Source organism: Elephantulus edwardii, unplaced genomic scaffold (assembly GCF_000299155.1).
Source record: "Elephantulus edwardii isolate Elephantulus edwardi_28Jun2011 unplaced genomic scaffold, EleEdw1.0 scaffold00055, whole genome shotgun sequence".
Classification (NCBI taxonomy): Eukaryota; Metazoa; Chordata; class Mammalia; order Macroscelidea; family Macroscelididae; genus Elephantulus; species Elephantulus edwardii.
Window position 1 is genome coordinate 16686845 of NW_006399805.1, and position 6972 is coordinate 16693816.

General features: G+C 39.0%; 1 pseudogene; it reads right to left on the bottom strand.

Annotated features, from left to right (window-relative positions):
* The window catches only part of LOC102852895, an 18450-nt pseudogene that overhangs the window by 8725 nt on the left and 2753 nt on the right, over positions 1–6972 (bottom strand).

The window sequence follows — 6972 nt, forward strand, 5'->3', positions numbered from 1 at the left end:
AATTTTTAAAATGTTTACCAAACTCCTTTGTATGTTCTGTCTTCCATGCAATTTTGTAAGATAGCAAGACCTACAACTTATTTCAATACCAGGAAGAATATACCCTAAGCAGTTTATTGTTGTTGTTGATTTCCAGCAAGCGTGACTCATAGTGACCCTATGAACAAAAGACGTGAAGCCTTTCTATAACTATTGTTTCTCAAAGTTCATAGAGGTTCCAGAGGCAAGTAATTTATTACAGTCTTAAAAATATACAATATGAAGCAATCCTTAAAAAACTGCACCCAGTTATTTTTACTTTTCTTGTTGGTTTCCTATGAACCCTATTAAAGTGATAGGGTCAAAGGTCCATTTGTACAATGAATGAATGGAATTCCAAAAATCTCTGCAGATGTTCATTGAAATGAAAAATAAATAAATTAATTAATAAAAAAATAAATTTAAAAAGGTCCATTTGTCCAGATAAGGGACAAGCATGAATTAACGAATTTTCTTTTTTTAAGTTTAGACAGTAACTGTCTTTCTCATTGATAAGGTAATTAGTTCATTAATTTTTTAAATTTTGTACTGAATTATTTAAAAAGTTTGAATACATTGTTTTTCACAGAACATCCTTCCCATTTCCTTCACCTCCCCTACCCACTGAATTGTGTAACCCTATGATTAACACCCTACCCCACCCCCCTTAGATCCTCATACTCATTCTACAATAATGGCTTTATACAGTAATTGTCCTTGTGGGACTTAGTTCACTCAGCATAATGCTCTCCAGTCCCTCTAAGTTGAGTAGTAATTTACAAAATCATTGCTCCTGCGTGCTGCCTAGTATTCCATTGCCTGAATATGCCACAACTTCTCAATCCATTTGTTTGTAGTGAGACATCTGGGCTGTTTTCATGTTCTTGTGATGGTGAATAACACTGCTATGAACGTTGGTGTACAAGTCTCCATTTGAGCATCAGTTCTCATTTTCTTGGGTTATATTCCAACCATTGGAATAGCTAGCTGGGTTAGTTCATTAATTATTTTTTAATTTTTTAAATTGATATTATAATGAAAATTTACAGAAAACTTGGATTTCCAAACATTCATTATTGCAAATTTTCTTCCCTACCTCCATGCCCCCAGTTTGCTTTTCTTTTTAAAAAGATTCTTTGATTGTTGCACTATTTCCTCCATCCTCTCTGCCCCCCCAGTTTACTTTGCTATGTACCTCTTGTTCTAGACTGTTGTCATGCAAATAATACCTAATCATATATTTCTTTTAGACTGTTCTTTCCCTCATCTGTTTCAATGCAGTGCTCATTCTTTATCCTTTTTCTTAGTTTCCTCCCAACCCTCCTCATGTCAGTCCTGTTTTATAACAGTGGCATTATGCAGTATTTGTCCTTTTGTGACTGAGATATTTCATTCATCATAATGTCCTCCAGTCACTCATTTTGTAGAATATTTTATGAGTTCCTTGTTTTTCAGTGCTGTGTGGTGTTCCATTATGTGAATATACTACAGCTTCTCGATCCATTCATTTGTTGATGGGCACTTGGGTTGCTTCCATCTCTTTACTATTATGAAGAAAGCTGCAATAAAAATGAGTGTGTATGTATCTGTTTGGGTGGCAGTTCTGGTTTCTTTAGGGTATATTCCCAATAGTGGAATGCTGGGTCAAATGGTATTTCTATTTCCAACCTTTTGAGAAAGCGCCATACTGCCTTCCATAGTGGTTGTACCATTTTACACTTCCACCAACAATAAAAAGGGGTTCCAATTTCTCCACAACCTAGCCAGCATTTGTTGTTTGCTGCTCTGTTGAACTTTGCTGTTATTACTGGGATGAGATGATATCTCATAGTTGTTTTGATTTGTATCTCTCTTAGAGCAAGGAATTTTGAATATTTTTTCTGTCTTTGTTCACTATCTGAATGTCTTTGATGAAGTTCAAATTTACTAATTCATTTGTTGTAAAATGTATAAAAGAAAATTTTCAAAATGGTGTGTGTGTGTGTGTGTGTGTGTGTGTAAGATGTGCAAATATACATATGTGGATATACATGTATGAAATACGCACCTGAATGCAGTATTATCAATATGCGGTCTATATATTTTTTTCAGTCAATATATTTTTTTAAAACCTCCTTACCATTAAATTGGTTCTAGCTCTTGGTTACCCTGTAGTACAGAAGTGAACTGCTCCATAGGGTTTCCAAACCAAAATTTACATTTTAACAGAAGCACACTGTCTTGTCTTTCAACCACAAAGTAAATGGTGCATTCAAACCACCAAGCTTTTGATTTGCTTCTAAATGCTTTAAGCATGGATCTCTACCAGAAAGATTTTCTAAAGGCATTTAGTGTATTTGGTGGTGGTGTTAAGTGCCCTTGAGTACAACTCTATGAACAAATCTGAACCTTGTCCTATCCTGTGCCGTCTTCATCATCTCTGACACACTTGAGCCCATTGTTGCAGTATCTGTGTCAGTCCATCTTGTTGAGAGTCTTTCTCTCTTTCATTGCCCCTCCACTTTTCCATGCATGGATGTCACTCTTCAAGGAATGGCCTCTCCTAGCAACATTCTTAAAGTATGTGAAATGAGGTTTTAACATCTTCGCCTGCAAGGAGCACTCTGGCTGCACATTTTCCAAGACATATCTTTTTGTTCTTTTGACAGTCCATGGGATATTCAGTGCTCTTCTCCAACATTATAACTCAAAGGAATCGATTCTTGTAGCATCCTTATTTATTGTCCAGGTCTCAGATATGTAACAAGTGGTTGAAAAGTCTGTCTTTCCAATCTAGAGTACAGCAGAAATTGATTCAACAGAAAAAGTTTCAAGATGGAAAGCCTCTTTTTCCACTGTGTTGAGACTCGGAAAGGAGGTTATTCTGCACTGTCCTCCAGGTTGCCATCAAAGGGGTGAGTGTACAACAAATTGGAAGCTCAGTTCTATAAGTGAGCCTCCATGGGACCCCAGGCTTTGTTTACACATATTTTAATTGTGCTTGCCTCTGTTCCTACCACAATCCTCCCCAGAGTCAGAGGCCTAATAGATTGTCTCCAAGGCAGGTTAGAAAGGTCAGTAATCCTAGCATTTAGGGCAGGTGGGTCTCATTGGGAAAATCTATTGCTAAGGACCTCTCTCAAGTGCTGAAGATTAATGATGTCAGTCTAAAGATTAAGGTGCACCTGGTCCAAGATTTGATCTTTTTAATCACTTGTTATGCATCTGAAAGTTGGACAGTGAATAAGGATGGCAGAAGAAGAATAGATGCCCTTAAGTTGTGATGCTGGAGAAAAGTACTGAATATCCTATGGATTGTCAAAAGATCAAACAGGTGTGTACTGGAGAAAGTACAACCAGGATGCTCCTTAGAGAAAAGGATAATAACACGTCATCTCACATCCTTTGGGCATGTTTTTAGGAGGGACCAGTCCTTGGAAAAAGACATCATACTTGGAAGTGGGAAGGGTCAGTGAAAGAAGACTGTCAATGAGATTAACACAGTGACTGTAGCAATGGGCTATGTAGTATGTCATAGATGATGAGGACGGCACAGGTTAGGGCAAGGTTCAGATTTGTTTAAAGGGATGCTATGAGTCGTACTCACTGGCATCTAACTAAAAAGGGTTGTCGTGGACTGTATGGCACGCTGCCAACTATGACTACCTGTCTCACACCATCTCTGTTCCTTATCAACTTTGGGGCTTATGTTGTTATATACCATCGAGTCAGAACCAACACATAGCTGGACCACCGGTAATGGCCTGTATTTTCCCCATTGAGCAGCTGGTGCATATGAACCATCTGCCTTTGGGTTGGCAGCATAACTCGTTATCACAAAGCCAGAGTTCCTTAAAGTCAAACTTTTTATGGAATTCTATCAGGATCAGTAGTCGTAAAACATGGACTTGGTGATAGAAATGAGGCTGAAGATAAAAATCATAGAATTCGGGACAATCAATGATTTCTTCATTGCAAATACCTTTTATAAGAAACATAAATGATGACAATACACAGTGGATTTCACCTGATGGTATGCACAAGAATCAGATCAGTTACATCTGTGCAATGAATCATTGGCAAAGCTCAGTATCAGCTGTAAAAACTAGGCCAGTTGCTGATTGCAGAACAGATCATGAACTATTTATGTGCAAGTTCAGACTAAAGCTAAGAATGTTAAATAAAATCTGCAGGAACCAAAAATTTAATTTTGAGGCTATCCCACATGAATTTCAAAAACATCTCAGGAATGGATTGAAGCCTTGAACACTAATGAACAAAGACCAGATGAGCTGTGGGAAGATATCAAGAATATCATCCAGGAAGAATGCAGAAGGTTATTACAATGACAGAGGAGAAAGAAAAAACCAAGAAGAATGCCAGAAGAGACTCTGAATATTGCATTAGAGCTCTGAGAAGCCAAAGCAAATTGAAGAAATAGAGAGGTTAAGGAGATTAACAGAAGATTTCAAAGAGCATCGCGGGAAGTCAAAGCAAAGTATTATAATGAAATGTGTAAAGAGCTGGAGTCAGGAAATCAAAAGGGCTGAAATTGTTCAACCTTTTTCTTTTTTTAAGTCAACAGTTATTTATTGAGTGCCAATTACGCACTAGATATTATTGCAAATACTTGAGATACATCAGAGAGCAAACAGGTCCCTGCCCTCATGGAGCTCACAGTCTAGCATTTTCCACTTCACCTGCACACTGACCCGGGCACGTCTGTACCTCTCTGTGCCTCAGCTGCCAAGTGGGAGGAAAATGCAGAGTCATCACAGACCCTGGATGACATGCTTGCTGTTCTGTAGATGCCAAACAAGACCCTTGTCCCTCGCCCCAGCCTCTCTTAGACATTAGATAGAGCAGGACGTTGATTTTTAATAAGAAAGCACACTGGCACTGGGCATTGGAGTTGGGTTGTCTGCTCTGCGGTGGTGGTGGTGGTAGAAGGGCTGTGTAGGGTCAGTGATGGCTCCACAAATTGTTGATGCTGATGCTGCTCTTTCTGTGTAGCCGCCTTGCTGGCTAGGTCCTTGGTCTTCTCTGTAGCTGCCAGTGCTGTCTCTTTTGCCTTTTTCTTGGCTTCCTTGGCAGTTTCAACAAGTGTCTTAGACGGGGCTTCACTTTGTAGCTTGGCCAAGATGTATTCAAAACCCTTCATAGTCTTGGTCAGGTTCCTTTTAAACCGAGCCAGACCAAGTTCCTGGACAGCTCTGGAGACACTGGACAAGTTAGAGGAGACCTAGGCATCTCCGCAGATTTCAGTCCAACCACTGTTATCAGATCCACACAGTAAACACAGTGTTCCTCCACCACCATCAGCCAGGCAGCGTTGATGTTCCATGTGAAGGTGGTCATGGTCTCCAGGATGGACACCGACTGAGCAACATGGGCAGGAAACAGTCGCTCAGCCCAGCAGGGCATGCTGTTGGTCTTGGTCAGGAGTCTCGGGGACAGGACTTTCTGGTCAGGGGTAACCTCCCGGTGTACTGTGTCTTCCATCAAGACACGCTTACTGTAGGGATTCAGGTACGGCTGCCAGAAGGCAGCTAACACTTGGTCCCGGGAACTCAGACCGGAGCACGCTCTGGCCCAGGAAATATTTCACTATTGTCCCTGACGTGAAGGGCTCTGCAACCGTAAAGCCTGGGGTTGCAATACTTAAGGGTGCTATGGGCTGAATGTTGAATGACCTAGGAAGCATTCATTGTTGACCTTTTCAAAGAACCAATTCCTGGTCTTGTTGATAGTTTCATATTTTGTTTTGTATTGTTTTCTATTGTATTCATGTCTGTCCTAATGTTTCCTTTTTTTCTGTCCTAATTTTATAATTTTCCTTCTTTTAGAGGTTGCCAGGATTTTTTTGTTCTTTTTTCCTTTGATGGAGATGTTAGGTTAAATAATCAATTATTATATTTTCTTCCCTTTTGGTGTGTTTGCTTATTGCTATGAGTTGACCTAAAAAGTACTGCTTTTGCTCTATCTAGAGGTTTTGGTAAGTTGTATTTTAATTCTCATTTATTTCAAGAAACTTTTTCTTTTTCTATTTCTTCTATTACACAGTCATGTTCAAGCAAAGTGTTGTTCAGCTTCCAGGTATATGGGGTTTTTCCTTCTTTGTCCTCTTGCTGGTTTCTAATTTTGCAGCACTGTGCTCTGACAAAATGGTTTGTATTATTTCTGTTTTTTAATTTATTGAGGCTTGCTTTGTGACCTAAATTACAATCTATTCTGGAGAATGTTCCAAGCATATTGGAAAAGAATGTATACTAATCTTTTTTTGAAATGCAGTAGCCTGTATATTCCTATCAGATCGAGTTGGTTGATTGTGTGATTTAATTTTTCAACATCTTTGTTGAGGTTCTTTCTGGTAGTTCTATCTTTCCTTGAGTGTGATATATTGAAGTCTCCTACTACAGTCAACAACAAAATCTTTTCTCTCTTCTTCTTGTGTACTGTCGAATCAGATCCGATTGGCACAGAAGGAGATTGTCCCTCCTCCAGTGGACCATCTGGTGGATTCCAACTGTGAGCCTTCAGGATTGCAGTGCAGCTCCTTGCCACTAGGCTACCAGAGCTCCCTCAACAAAATCATTTTGTGCATAGATATTATGGTTATGTCCTATTAACCTTTTAAGCATTATATAGTGTCCTTCCTTGTCCTTTGTGATAGCTTTTATATTGCAGCCTATTATCAGAGATTAATATTGGCTACTCCTGCTTTTTTTCTCGTTACCATTTGTTTGTTTTTTCACTCTTTGATTTTTAGTCTGTCTTTATACACACTTTTAAAATGTGTCTCTTGTTGACAACATATTGATGGCTTTTGGTGTTTTTAATCTAATCTGCTACTCTTTTTGTCAAGGAACTGAAGAACAGATTCAAACCTAGAGTTGCTGTAATCAAGGATGCTTTGGGTAGAATATTAAATGATTCAGGAAGTATTAAAAGAAGATGGAAGGAATATACTGAGTC